Raw genomic sequence first — 15,542 nt, forward strand, 5'->3', positions numbered from 1 at the left:
ACAATATATGTATTATATTACAGTGTACAGCCAGTAAATAGTCTGGATATAAATGACAACCTTGTAGGAGAGGTGTGTCTGTGTGTGTGTGTGTGTGTGTGTATGTGTGTGTGTGTGTGTGTGTGTGTGTGTGTGTGTGTGTGTGTGTGTGTGTGTGTGTGTTGTGTTTGTGAGGCAGCTGGAAAACAGAAATCTGCAGCAGAGGCTTTCTATGACAGACAGCTGCCCGACCAGAGCCTTACGTACACCAAAGTTCAGTCAATGACATTCACAGTTAGAACGACTGATCTGAAGATACCGCTGTATAAGTATAAGAAGAATCATCTAATTTAAGATTTATTCTGAATACATTTGTGTTCAGCTTCAGTTCCTGTTCCGGCCACTAGGTGCTCCTATTAGAAAACTGACTGCTATAAAGCTCAACAGTGTGGTTCCGGAAGTAAAAATCCCATTCATTAATTTTATATGGTATAGTATAGTAGCCATTATGTCAAAACCATCCGAGGTAGACTGACCACGAGCTACAAGGTTGTAACATGAAGGTTTCGGCTCCTGTAGAAGCTAGAAGTCCTTATGATATCAACCTTGTTTTAAGAAGAACATGTTATATTCTCGATGGAGAAGTACTACACTACCCACAATCCTAAGCGTAACAGCGACGTCTCGGATTTCTGGAACTCGCTGTTACCATGGAAATGTTTACCACAATAGCAAACCCAAGAACGGCGATAGCCAGCTGCTACGATTAAAATCTATGAACGTCAATGGAGCATTTGAATGGGGAAAATCACTTCCGGAACTAGAGCCGTTCAAAAAGTGTCCGATCACTGTTGAGCTCTATTGAATTGAATGGGAAAAAGCCCAAAATGAACTAAGTGCATAAGTGCATTCATTTCATCTAACATGAGAGTTAGATCCAGGATGTTGTTTAGCCTCACTTAAACAAAGACTAGAAGCAGGGGGAAACTGTTAGCCTAGCTTTAGCTGTCTGATTTACATGTTCATCAGGAGAAAACAAAGAAACAAGCATTGAAATGACTGATGAGTGTTTGTTTGACCAGATTATTGTGTGATTCATGTAAATCTCAGACAGTTAACACCACTTTCAGTATATATGGCTCAGCTGCAGCTGCTGGGTTGCCAGTTCTGTATTGTCTGATGTGAGCGACGGACACAAAGAGATTATTCCAGAGTCCACAGCTTTGTCCAACACATGCACGTGGAAGTCTGGGTAACATGCGGTCAATGAAGGAACACACACTGTATTTGTGTGTGTGTGTGTGTGTGTATGTGTGTGTGTGTGTGTGTGTGTTCAAACCTCAGGGAGAATAAAGGATCATGTCTGTAAATGTTAGTCTTCAGGGCTCTGCAGCCTGATCAATACCTGAAACGTACACATGAATAATATTATTTAAATTTAATTTTATATAAATAAATCCTGTGGGATGTACCCGATCAATTAATTGCAATTATCTGGTATTAATTAATTGGAATCAAACACTTTCTCTATTTTCTCCATAATTAATACCAGTGGTGGAAGAAACAGTAACAGCATAAAATACATTACTACGAGTAAAAGTCCTGCATTCAAAAGCCTAAAAGTATATACATATCAGCAAAATGCACTCAAAGAATCAAAGTAAAAGTACATGTGACTGATACATTTTTTATATCTAATATAACATTATTAGATTAAAAATGTTTAGCAGCATTTTACTGTTGTAGCTGATTAAGGTAAAGCTAGTTATAAATACTTTTAATGCTAGAAACCATTGGTTTAATCTTCAGCAATGCATTTTATAAACTTATTTTATGATTAGTTTAGGTCAAATCTGAATATGTAAAGTAACTAATACACGTAGTGCAGTTAAAATAAATATTTCCCTCTAAAGTGTGGTATAAGTATCAGAAAATAAAAATACTCAATTAGTTTGATTTCTAAATGAACTGTAAAGTAAAGAATGAGAAGAAGAATTTTTTCATATTTCTGTGTACGTTGATTCTGATTTTCTGCAGATTTGTCAGATTTTGGTCAGACTGCTCACTGTCTTTAACCCTGCTGTATTGATCTCTGCTGGTGTCTGGTGTCACACTGTTATCCCGAATTAGTTGACTTTAGTTGACTTTAGAAATGTGCGTGGAAACCCATTGCCTTAAACCGTTTAAGTATTAACTTAACAGGTAAAATTGTATTACCCCTAGTGGTGGGCGGATCGATCCAAATATCGATAATATCGATACCAACGTTATACCAGTGTAATGAGCAACAAGCAAGCAAGCAGCCACGGCCGGCAGCGGCCAGCAGCACGCACACACAACCAGGACAGAGATGGAGCAGGAGAATGGCAGAGACGAAGAGGAGTGCTGTGTGGCTATATTTTCAGGCCCAAAATGAAACAACGGCAAGTTGTATAATTTGTAAAACGGTTGTAAGATACAGTGTTAACTCAACAAATTAATACCAGCATATGGCAATTCTGTCCTGGGTTTTAATTTATTAATAATCCAAAGGAAAAATCACAAAACCACTTAAAGGTCCTGAAAATTAGTTCAGATTTAGCAATTTGATGATGCATCCACCTTAATTATTAAAAAGTATCGGTATCACATCGGTATCACATCGGTATCTGCGATAATGGCCCTGTATTTATTTGTATTTACAAATTTTGCAGTATCGCACACCACTAATTACCACAGACTGGTAATTTGATGCAGTAGACAAATCAAGTTAACATTAGTAGTCATTACTAAAATTCATTAGTAAACATAAGTTACTTTTGTTGAAATTCAATAAATATGAAACATTAAGCTCTATGTATCAAAACTTTAGAAAGAAGTAATTCTTATAAATATGTTTTTTCCTTTATAACAGTATCGTTTTAAGAACAAGGTATTAATACATTAGTTCCATTAAAAGAGAAAGGATGACAATGCATTGACTGTAATTTCCTACGTGCTCTGCATGGATTTGAGTGACCATACTCTAACTCACTGCCCGGACCACATCAGTCCCCACCCGGGTCTCGGTCATAATGCAACAACAAACGTAGACGATCATGAACACTAAATCAACCTTACAAAACTAAAACCCACGTAACATAAATGCACACCCAAAACAGTAACAGAACATTATTGTTCATACAGTAATGAGTAGTGGCGAAGTAAAAGTATCAGTACTTAAAGCCAGCCACGTGTCTTCTTTCAGAGTGGAAAGAAAACATCATCAACAACAAGAGATTTATTAAAATAGTTTCTAAAAAAAAAAAAAAACATTGTTAAAATGGCGGCTGTAGAAAAAGCCCTCACTCTGAGAGAAACCAAAGTGCTCTTATGTCTTGAAAAAAACAAAACAGCAGCCTCACAAATTCAGTCTGTCCCCCGAGACAGATCAATTACAATCCGATGGCTCCTGGTGACCAATAGTCTGATCAATAAACTGGAGGAATCAGGTATCAGGTCCTCAGTCAGATGAGACAGAGAGGACGACACTGCTCAGAAGCAGGTCAGAGACACATTTGATCTCATTAAAGAGAGACAAATCTGTTTTTCATGTTTTGCATAAACTATTCATAATCTAGGTGTTCAGCTTGATCCATAAGGGCTCAAAAAGGTGATTATCACCTTTTCACCTGATTTTATTAATTATTTTTTCATTTTCAAACAGGGCTGATTATCCTCAAAAATAAAATGTGCAATACAGCCATGTTTGGATCTAATTACAACTTTGAATGTTAGTGCAAAAACATACTTTTAGTCCTGGGATTTAAAGTCTCGAAGATCCCCGTTTCGTTATCTTTGACGGCACATCGTTCTTTTCTTCGTTCGGCCCTAGTAACCATTTACTTGCAACACTAGCAGAGAACGGTGGAAAAAAACACGCCGCTTCACACACAAGTAAGTCAAAGAGCCAGTCTGTTGCGCTAGCTCCGCCTACCCTCTCTGGCACTGCTGAGTAATGGTGCCACTAACTGGGCCACTTGTGATTTTTCCTGGGAATGTCACCACAGACCATAGGCCATAGGCTCAATCACCATACCTATTTTGACGATACATACAGTAGAGACTTAAGAAAAAATCTTCCAGGTTATTACTTTAAAGGGTTAATATTTATAATGTAGGGCCCACAAAGATTAACCATTAGGTATGAGAGTTAAGACTTGGTTTTTGGTCAGGGTTATGTTAAGGTTCTTATGATAGAGGTAGAGATAAGTTTCCAGGGTAAAAATGTCCTCCTACTGTAAATGTGTGGGTGATTTGACTCATTTTCTCTATAGTGCTCCAAAACATTATATGAAACTCTCTGGTTCAAACAATAAATAAACACAAAACTGAACTTAAACTCTCTTTGAAAACCAAACAATGTCTTTTTGTGTGAATCAATCATCTAAAGACAGTTTGGTCGGTATGACAAAATTCTAATCATGCTTTAAATCTCAGAAAGGTTGACTTACATCCTTACTGTTGATTTTGCTGCAGCTCAGATTCTTCAGATCACCAGTCTGCAGAGAGAAATCAGACTGTGTAACATAACTGACACACAGAGGACAGGAAACAGCTTCATCCTTCAGAATAATGTGTAAAAAACTGCAGAGTGGATTAAAACTCTGTTAGTATCAGCAGATATCTGAATGGACTTCTTAACGGAGGCTGAGTCGTCCTTCTCTTGTTTGCTCTGTGACTATTTTTAGATTCACGTTTTTATTTCCGGGAAGTCGACGCTGTTGCTAAGCGACGATGCTGGCAGGAGTTTGTTCTGAAAAATGAAATCTGTCAAATGAATGAAAATGGGAAACTGAAAGATGTTCACTCTGACATCAATGTTTGACTAAATGAGTCCGCTGACCAGATTCACTCGTCCTGTTTACTGAATGCTGCTGTCAGATCATTCATTGTTTCCAACAGGTGAACGATGACGTTCATCACCTGCACACCAGTGCATTAACAGAAAGTGATGTAAGCAAGTGAAGCTTACAGTACTTACATAAGAAACTGACGACTAGTATTATTCAGTATTTGAGGGTCTGGGAGGAGGTCTAATGGGGCCTGTAGTACTTTTCTAGGGTCTTACCATTAGGCATATTATATTTTACATATAACATAGTTTTGTTTTTGATGACTCTGAACAAAAGATTTTTTTTTTGGAAATCATATGGATGAACGATAGGGTAATTGAGTCCATGCACAACTGCCACTGACTAATATTTCAATACGAAGATTTTGGAAACGTTTGACTTTGTGCAACCATGACTGTAAATTACACATCTATAAAAGGCCATGCACTCTACAGTTTGTGTCACATTGTGGGAACTTTTGCACGCGCTATACAGTGCATATATTTTGAGGTGATAACTGGGGCATTCAATAAAATTGTAGACAACATGTATGTTGTAAAATGGTTAGTTATGCAATCACTACCACAGCTTTAACAAGAGAACAGCTAATATGAACACTTTGTCAGGCTGAGTGAATGAAGCACTTCAGTCTGCTCATCAGACTCACAATGAATATAGTCTGGTTGTGAGAGGTGATTCTCTGTCCAAATTACCCATCAAAATGAGTCACATCTGGCAGCCATTTATGGACCAAAAACTGGCATTTATCACAAGCCTGTCTTCTAAAAGATTACGTTCCCATACTACAGCTACAACTAAAATTAGGTTTTAAGGAAAACTTTTTTTTTCTTCTTTTGATTACAAATGCATCCAGGACAAAATATGTTTCCCTTGAAACGTAATTGAGAATGTAGTTTAGTTGAATGGTAATGTAATTTTTAGGACACTGGGCTGCAGCTGAATGTGCCGACTCAGCCGACTACCTAAACTGCATTATGTTTGAATAAAATATCAACATCTTAGCTGCAGAATATTTTAAACCTCGATCAACAATGACATTGAACTTGTCCACAGTGAATAGTTTTTGTGGATCGGCTGGCAGGAGTTTGTTTAAAATTAGGACTCCGGACAAACTTATATTTTGCATTTGGTACGTGCTCATTATATAAGTGTAATCATAATATATATTCATCTCTGAGGCTTTCTGAGAAAATCTTCTGTGCCTCCACCTCCTCCATCATCTTCATGTATTTATCACTCACATATGTGATAGATATCTTTAAATATATATCTGTTGAACAGAGTTTGTTCAGGCTCTCGTTCAGCAGATCTGTGAGTCTGGAAGATATCTGAAGGTTGCTAGGTTACCACACCCAGTGTCCAATCAGGTGGCAGAAATGTGGGAGAGAGATGCTGCACTAAAATAGACCTCCCACTATCAGACCACCCCGAAACCAATTGTGTGTGCCCATCACATTGTTTCTAATACAACACACACACACACACACACACACACACACACACACACACACACACACAAACACACACACACACACACACACACACACACTGCAGGGTCACAGCCTCAGGTAAACCCCATCCGACTGCAACGTCTGGGAGTATAAATCAAACTCAAGTTCATCCTGCCCAACACATGTGATGGCATGATTTAGTTTTTTGGTGAATCCACCTTGTCTCCAGCAGTTAGTGATTATTCTTGCAATTCCCAGAATTCCAATTTAAGTTCAGAGTGAATGTGCTGGTGGTGTGTAGGAAGAGAGTGTTAGTAAAGTGTGAGTTCACACTCCTGACTGATTACGCAAACCGTTTTCTGTGGAAGAAACAAAAGGGAGACAAAAATAACGAAAAACAGCAAAGATCTTTTATATCCTATCAGTTTATCGGGATCGTTTGCAATTTTTTATGCCACAGCCAAGAAAACGTAAAAAAGTAAAATGATAAAATTGCCAAAACTATGACTTAAATCAGATAATATCTGATCAAAGATTAAGTCAACAAGTTACACAAATACCACAAAATACGGAGGTTCAATACTCAGTCGTGCCTGAACATCCAGCAGAAATAGCAAAATATCAGTTGGTTGTTTTGTATTTCCAGATAAATGTTGATACTGTCAATTTTCAAATAAAAGCAAGAATTCAAATTATATCCATAACCAGCAAGAACAAATAAGGGCCAAGTGACTGACAGTAGAATTACCTGTACAATTCAGTATAATGTCTATTTCCGCCACACTTATTAATCTTTATAACAACAGACAGGTGAAAAAAGTATTGAAATTCTTTACTAATAGGCTACAGTAAAAAAAATCCACTACAAGTAAAAGTCCTGCATTCAAAACCTTATGTAATCAGCAAAATATATATATATATATATATATATATATATATATATACAGTGCCTTGCGAAAGTATTCGGCCCCCTTGAACGTTTCGACCTTTTGCCACATTTCAGGCCTCAAACATAAAGATATAAAACTGTAATTTTTTGTGAAGAATCAACAACAAGTGGGTCCCAATTATGAAGTGGAACGAAATTCATTGGCTATTTCAAACTTTTTTAACAAATAAAAAACTGAAAGAAAAAAAAAGTGCAAAATTATTCAGCCCCTTTACTTTCAGTGCAGCCAAAACTCTCTCCAGAAGTTCAGTGAGGATCTCTGAATGATCCAATGTTGACCTAAATGACTAATGATGATAAATAGAATCCAGCTGTGTGTAATCAAGTCTCCGTATAAATGCACCTGCTCTGTGATAGTCTCAGAGGTCCGTGTAAAGCTCAGAGAGCATCATGAAGAACAAGGAACACACCAGGCAGGTCCGGAGATACTGTTGTGGAGAAGTTTAAAGCCGGATTTGGATACAAAAAGATTTCCCAAGCTTTAAACATCCCAAGGAGCACTGTGCAAGCGATAATATTGAAATGGAAGGAGTATCAGACCACCACAAATCTACGAAGACCCGGCCGTCCCTCTAAACTTTCAGCTCATACAATGAGAAGACTGATCAGAGATGCAGCCAAGAGGCCCATGATCACTCTGGATGAACTGCAGAGACCTACAGCTGAGGTGGGAGACTCTGTCCATAGGACAACAATCAGTCGTATACTGCACAAATCTGGCCTTTATGGAAGAGTGGCAAGAAGAAAGCCATTTCTTAAAGATATCCATTAAAAGTGTCGTTTAAAGTTTGCCAAAAGCCACCTGGGAGACACACCAAACATGTGGAAGAAGGTGCTGTGGTCAGATGAAACCAAAATCAAACTTTTGGCAACAATGCAAAACGTTATGTTTGGCGTAAAAGCAACACAGCTCATCACCCTGAACACACCATCCCCACTGTCAAACATGGTGGTGGCAGCATCATGGTTTGGGCCTGCTTTTCTTCAGCAGGGACAGGGAAGATGGTTAAAATTGATGGGAAGATGGATGGAGCCAAATACAGGACCATTCTGGAAGAAAACCTGATGGAGTCTGCAAAAGACCTGAGACTGGGACGGAGATTTGTCTTCCAACAAGACAATGATCCAAAACATAAAGCAAAATCTACAATGGAATGGTTCACAAATAAACATATCCAGGTGTTAGAATGACCAAGTCAAAGTCCAGACCTGAATCCAATCGAGAATCTGTGGAAAGAACTGAAAACTGCTGTTCACAAACGCTCTCCATCCAACCTCACTGAGCTCGAGCTGTTTTGCAAGGAGGAATGGGCAAAAATGTCAGTCTGTCGATGTGCAAAACTGATAGAGACATACCCCAGCGACACTTTACAGCTGTAATCACAGCAAAAGGTGGCGCTACAAAGTATTAACTTAAGGGGGCTGAATAATTTTGCACGCCCAATATTTCAGTTTTTTATTTGTTTAAAAGGTTTGAAATATCCAATAAATTTCGTTCCACTTCATGATTGTGTCCCACTTGTTGTTGATTCTTCACAAAAAATTACAGTTTTATATCTTTATGTTTGAGGCCTGAAATGTGGCAAAAGGTCGAAAAGTTCAAGGGGGCCGAATACTTTCGCAAGGCACTGTATATATATATGTTCCCTGGCCAGTGTTTCCTATTGTATCTGATGTTTCTGGATTAATATTACTGTTGCATTAATGTGTATGTTGCATTTTACTGCTCTAGATGTTTAAGGTTGAGCGAATTGTAACTCCTTTATATATTGTTTGGTAGTTTAATCTACAGCAATGCATCTTCTATAAGATCAAAAGTTTGTCGCGTCGCTGTCCTGTGAGAACCATGTATCTCTAAAAAGTCAACTTTTCATGGTGTCAGACAAACAGCCCTGTTTTCGGCTTTGTGACATCCTTCAGTTTATCCCAAACATTGAACATCAACACATTCGGAGATACATGGTTTTCACTGGACAGAAAGGGGATGAAAAACTGTCATCTGAAAAACAACTAAAGCTATCACACAGATGTTAGTGGAGTAGAAAGTACAAAATTTACCTCTGAAATGTAGTGGAGTAAATGAATGCTCAAAAGTAAAATACCTCCAAACTTTACTGAAGTAATTAAGCAAATGTACTTATTAGTTACATTCCACCACTGACAAGCAGAGGGACATTAACTGACTGGTTGACTTTTCCTCTGGGCGTCTTCTTCTCTCTTTGTGTTAAACACATAAATTATCTTGTTAATATCACAGAGGAGGTCGTTAGTACCGGTCACTGCACACACTTCTACACAGAAAACACACACTGAGGTCCTGAGAATGTGTAAAAATTCAGATTTATAACTGCCACGCATGCATGCGCGCATGCTCACACACACACAAACACACACACACACACACACGCATACATGCACACACGCACACACATGCACACACACAGCATGTTAAACGTAACGTTAAATACGGGCTACCATATACAGTATAATGCACAAACAAGGACAAATCAGTTCTTTAGCTCAATCTTTCAGGTTTATCTGCAGATACAAATGTAAAATGTTCTCTCCTATTTCCATCTTGAGGTTCAAAGCTGCAGAAATTCCTCTGATTGTTTTTCCTGCTGGTTTCACACTTTGTTTGTCTCATCACGATTTGTCATCAGAGAGCTCTTGTCGAGTCGTGATGCAGTAAAATGTAAAACATGTTGATGCCTGAAGCTGTAAGTGGGTCAGAGACTGAAAACTGCTGAGTCACAGCTTCACATTTACAGCTCTGACTGACTCTTCTAATTATTCTGTAGGTTGGTGAACGTTTAGTGGTCTGCACATTTACTGTTTAGTGCATTAGACTAAGAAGATAAAAACAGATAAGGAACGAGGAATGATGGAGCTGAACAGTATACTGTACAGTGTTTACTTACTAAAAGTACCAATATATTACATAATGTAAAAATACTCACACAAAAGTACACACGTATTATCAGCTTTATGTAGTTAAAGTATCAGCAGTAGTAGTAGTAGCAAAGTATGGAAATACTCAAGTAAAGTACAAGTAGCTTACCTCAAAATTGTACTTACAAGAAATGCAGTACTTGAGTAAATGTACTTAGTAACTTTCCAGCCCTAAAGTACTGCAGTACTATCAGTAGGGCTGTGTATTGGAAAGAATCTGGCGATACAATACGTATCATGATACATGGGTTACGATTCAGTATATTGCAATATATTTCGATACTGTGCATAAGGCGATATATTGTGATGTTTTTATAGTATAATTTTAGAAAAACTAATATTTAAAAAAAAGACATGATGTGCATAAAAATCAAAGAAGTTTACTTTAGGTAAACAATTCAGTACACAGAAAATCAAACTGCCAGTTTGGGATTGTGGTTCACAGGTTCTTCGTGAGCAAATGTTTATATGCTAAAGTAGGCCAAAGTTCAGCCATAGCTACGTTGTTAGCTTCTAGCAAAAAGTCAGGCACTGCTAGGCACTGTTAGGCAAGGGCACTAGTGGTGCGTCTCAGCATAGCCATCTAGCAGTAGGGGGTTTAAACACAACATAAAAGTGAACCACTTTCTTACGTGAATATCTTTGAACGTAAACAAAAAAATATATATATATAGATACTCAAGTGTATTGATTTTTTCTTACACCCCTAACTATCAGTGGTTGCATGCTATGTAATAAACTGGCATGTTAAACATTCAGACAACATTCAGACCCTTATGTATTTTTCACTCATTTTTCATGAGCTACTTCCTCCGAATAATGAAGGTTCATGAACTGACACTCTCAGCCAAGGAGGCTCAAAGGAATAAATCAATCACATTGATCAGTTATGTTTTGATCAGAAACAGACAGTAAACATGACCGCCTGTCAACTTGAGCTGTTAAGTTTCGTTCTAACTCAGATACAGAAAATCACAAGACGCAACAGTTTCAGCACGCTGTGTGTGTGTGTGTGTGTGTGTGTGTGTGTGTGTGTGTGTGTGTGTGTGCGTGCGTGCGTGTGTGTTGGCAGGCTTTTATCTCGCCTCACAGAGGTGTGACCACACCCAGCCTGTCGTCTATAAGTCAACGGCTGCTTTCATTGGCCAACGCAGATGACATCACAGTGTCCTGAAGATGTTTGTGCTGAAGTTCTGATTGACAGGAGTTCAACTAGAGTGAGGACGTTGTCTTTCCTTACTTACTTACTCCCTTATTTCCTCCTTTCCATTCTCCCTCGTTTATTTGCCCTTCCTCCTTCTTTTTTCCTTTAACACACATCCTACATCCTTTTCTTCCATATCTTCCTTTCTTCCCTCACCTTTCCTTCCTAACACCACACTTCCTAATTCATTTAATACCTCTGTCTTTCCTTCCCTGCATACTCTTTCCTCTCCTTGATCCTTCTTTCATTGCCTCTCATTATTTTCTTTATAGTTCCTTCCTTCCTTCCTTCCTTCCTTCCTTCCTTCCTTCCTTCCTTCCTTCCTTCCTTCCTTCCTTCCTTCCTTCGATCCTAGTTAGTTAGTTAGTTAGTTAGTTAGTTAGTTAGTTCCTTCCTTCCTTCCTTCCTTCCTTCCTTCCTTCCTTACATGCTCCCTCATTTTCTTTCCTTTTTCCTTCCATCCTCCTCCTCCCACCTGTTGTTTCATTATCACCCATCAACACAGTCCAGCTGTTGTCATATCTTTCTGTTGTCATGACGACAGCTCCAGTATGATAAAAGCTTATATACTTCACTGAGACCCACTGTCAAATAACTGGTTAAAAACAGACTTTGAAACATAAGTCCTTTCCTGCCTCCTTATTTCCTTTATTAATATCTTTCTTTTTTTCTTGACATACTCCTGCATTTCTTTCACTACCTCATCCCTTCCTTCTTGTGTTTCATTATAACCAATCACACAGTCCAGCTGTGAGTTTAGGGAACACACCTGAATTGTGTGATCTGCTGTAGCCTAGTTGATTATACAGCTGACAGGTCATACTGTTATATTAAGACGTATATGACAGCAGCTCACCGAGGTGAGATGACAAAGCAGAGCTGCATCTTTAAAAGTATCTGCATGAGAGAGTTCCTGTTCTGATATTAGAGGAGAGAGGAAGGTTTTGTTCTGTCATATCAGCAAACGCATTCAACTTAAAATTCCTGCAGCTGAGAATCAACTGACAGAGCTGACGGCAAGTGGAAAGCAGCCTGAACCCCTAGAGCCACAACAACACAGTAACAAGTGTAACTGCCCCCCCCCCCACACACACACACACACACACACACACACACAAACACACACGCACCGACACACACACACACACACACACACACATACACACACACACATACCACCACCGCTGGCTGTGCCTGTGGCCTCATTCCTGCAGCATCCACCCATACCCCACCCCGGCCCCCCTGCTGCTCTCAGAGATAAGAGCTGAGGCCTCCGTCTGCTACAGGAACATACTGGATTCAACTTACACCAGTTATCAGACAACATGAGCCATCCAACTTGTTTGATACCACCTGATGTCCTGCTACAGACTTCCTGACCTAAGGGGCAGTAGGGAAGGAAAAAAGGGGTTAGGGGAAGAAATAAGGGAGCATGGAAAGAAGGAGGAGGTAGGGAAGGAAAGAAGGACATAGGCAAGGAAAGGAGGCGATAGGGAAAGATGAAGGAGTTAAAGAGTCCAAGTATGGATAGAAGTAGGAAAGTGGTCGAGCTAAAACCTGAAGAAGAGATAGATTTGAAGGTGGAGGACAAAACAGAGTTCAGTAAAGAAGCAGATTTTGATCTGCTTTATTTTGACCCGATACCAATCCAATAAAATATGCTCTCATCAGTATCGGGACAGACGACATCAAGTTCAAGTTCTTAACCACACACAACTTTAAACTTATCTAATTATTATTCATCTTTTTTGTGGATGAATATAATTTCTTCAAAGCCTGATAAATAATAATAATAATAATACATTTTATTTGTAAAGCACTTTTCATAAAAGAATCTCAAAGTGCTACAGAAACCACATTAAAACGCATTACAATAAAAACAAAAATACATATGTAAAATACGCATAAAAACAGCTAAAAGAGCAGTGTAGTGCAAAAAAAAAAAATAATAATAATATCTGCAAAGCCTAAGGACAACTTAGGAACGCCTGCCTGAACAAAACAGTTTTAAGCTCCTTTTTAAAGGTGTCCACAGACTGGGGTTTTCTCAGATGTTCAGGGAGGGAATTCCAGATGCGAGGAGCAGCGATGGAGAAAGCTCGATCTCCCATGGTGCGGAGTCTTGAGCGGGGCTGATAGAGGAGGTTTGTACTTTGGGACCGGAGGTTACGGGTGGATGTGTGAGGGATAATGAGGTCTTTGAGGTATTGCGGGGCGTTGTTGTAGATGCAATGGTGGGTGATGAGGGCAATCTTGTATGGAATTCTTGAGGTTATGGGTAGCCAATGAAGGTTCTGAAGAATGGGAGTGATGTGGTCGTATTTGCGAGCTTTCATCAGAGTTCGGGCAGCACAGTTCTGAATGAATTGTAGTTTCTGAAGGTTTTTATTTGGTATACCGATGAGCAGACTGTTACAGTAATCAAGCCTGGAGGAGATAAATGCGTGGATGAGTTTTTCTGCGTCAGAAAAACTTAGGAAGGGGCGAAGTTTAGAAATGTTTTTGATGTAAAAAAAGCAGGTTTTGTACAGATGTTTGATGTGGTTTGCAAAGGTCAGTTGTGGGTCCAGCTTCACACCAAGGTTGGTGACAGTAGTTGCGAGGGGGATGTCTTGACTAGAGAAAGAGATAGTGGTTATTAGTGATGACTGGACCTGATGAGGGGTGCCAATTTGTATGGCTTCAGTTTTAGAAGTGTTCAGCTGGAGGAAATTTTGACTCATCCAAGCCCTAATCTCCTCCAGGCATGCTAGAGAGGACAAGAGATGATGGTGAAGGGGAAACGGCTGATGACGAGGGAGCCGATGATGCCGAAAGGACCGGGGTGGAGCATGAATCGGTTCGCAGGTATAACTGAGTGATAGTAATTATTGTGGCCCACTACAGGCTTGCAACTTGAGAGGTGTCAGAAAAACAGCAGCATGTTATTCTAGTTATTATGTCTGTTTATTGTATATCTTTCACCTCACTGATTATCCACTTAATTTGATTAAATATTCCTCTTCTGATCTGTTCATGTTGCCAGTTGAACTTTATGTCACTGGCTCTCCAGAATCACAGGCAGCAGAGGAGGAAGTATTCAGATTGTTTACTTAAGTAATAGTCGCAATAAGTCAAAAAGTAAAAGTCCTACTGAAATAGTAATGTTAGCTAACGTAATGTTAACCTGTTAACTTAGAATTAGAGGAGTTGATAGCTAGTGTAGCTAATGTTATGTGGTGAAATAAATAGCTTAGCGCTGTTATCTGTGGTCAAAACAATCATACTAAAAATAACTTTATGATCGCGTTTAACGTTGTTGTAACCTTATAACGTTACGGTACGTTTTAGCCACCAAGCATTAGCATGAGCCAATTGTCATCATATCACGTAACCCTAAGCTGGATCGTTCTTGAAATATCATATCAATAAATTAGGTCTATACTGTATTACTGTGTTGCAAAGTGGCATGCAATTAATGAAAAGATGATGCTGTGTGGCAGAAAAAATGCTGTATTACGGTTACTGAGTATAATTCTGTGACATTGTATGATTTACAATTACTCTAGAACGTATCATCTGGTGTTTCCCGTGTTTTGCCACAAGTTAGAGCAAATAGAGGGGTCAAAGGTTACATGACACTATTGACAGGCGACCAAATGTAATGGACCGTTACCCTGAATAAAATGACTTCTCTGGGTTTGAACATTGTTGGAAACATTTGGGATAATGTAAGAACACAACTCAACAAAATATACATAACAGTTGTGGAAATGTGGAAAAGTTACATATTATATATTTAAGTAGAAGCACTTACAGTAAGTATTATAAGATATTGGATTATTATAAGTGATGCAAGTAACATCCAAGAAGCATTGTGTTTTATAGGATCATTACAGGTTTTTAAAAATCCTAATCTGCAAAGTGACTAAAGCCGTCAGATAAATGAAGTGCAGTAAAAAGTAAAATATTTGCCTCAAAGTATAAAGTGGAAAAAAAAGTCAAAATAGGTAAAGTACAAGTAACCTAGAATTGTACTAACTATAGTACTTGAGCAAATGGACTAACTCCAAGAGAGTCAGACTAAGTTGAACTCACTGATGCTTCAGGTGACACAAACTGCAGTGAGGGATTCAAACCAGCAACCTGACTGA

General features: G+C 38.8%; 1 protein-coding gene across 9 annotated transcripts in view; it reads right to left on the bottom strand.

Annotated features, from left to right (window-relative positions):
- LOC120560838 (dematin-like) overlaps window positions 1-15,542 on the bottom strand; it is a 33,299-nt gene that overhangs the window by 12,892 nt on the left and 4,865 nt on the right. For 5 of the 9 annotated variants that reach the window (XR_005639521.1, XR_005639520.1, XM_039803718.1 and 2 more), the window contains exons 2-3: window positions 4,452-4,499; window positions 1,319-1,384 (exon numbers count right to left, since the gene is read on the bottom strand). The gene's annotated coding sequence lies outside the window, so the exon portion shown is untranslated. Of the gene's footprint in view, window positions 1-1,318; window positions 1,385-4,451; window positions 4,500-12,717; window positions 12,740-15,542 lie in introns of those variants that run through there. The other 4 variants (XM_039803719.1, XM_039803715.1, XM_039803714.1 and 1 more) reach the window with 3 other exon arrangements.

Source organism: Perca fluviatilis, chromosome 6 (assembly GCF_010015445.1).
Source record: "Perca fluviatilis chromosome 6, GENO_Pfluv_1.0, whole genome shotgun sequence".
Taxonomy (NCBI): domain Eukaryota; kingdom Metazoa; phylum Chordata; class Actinopteri; order Perciformes; family Percidae; genus Perca; species Perca fluviatilis.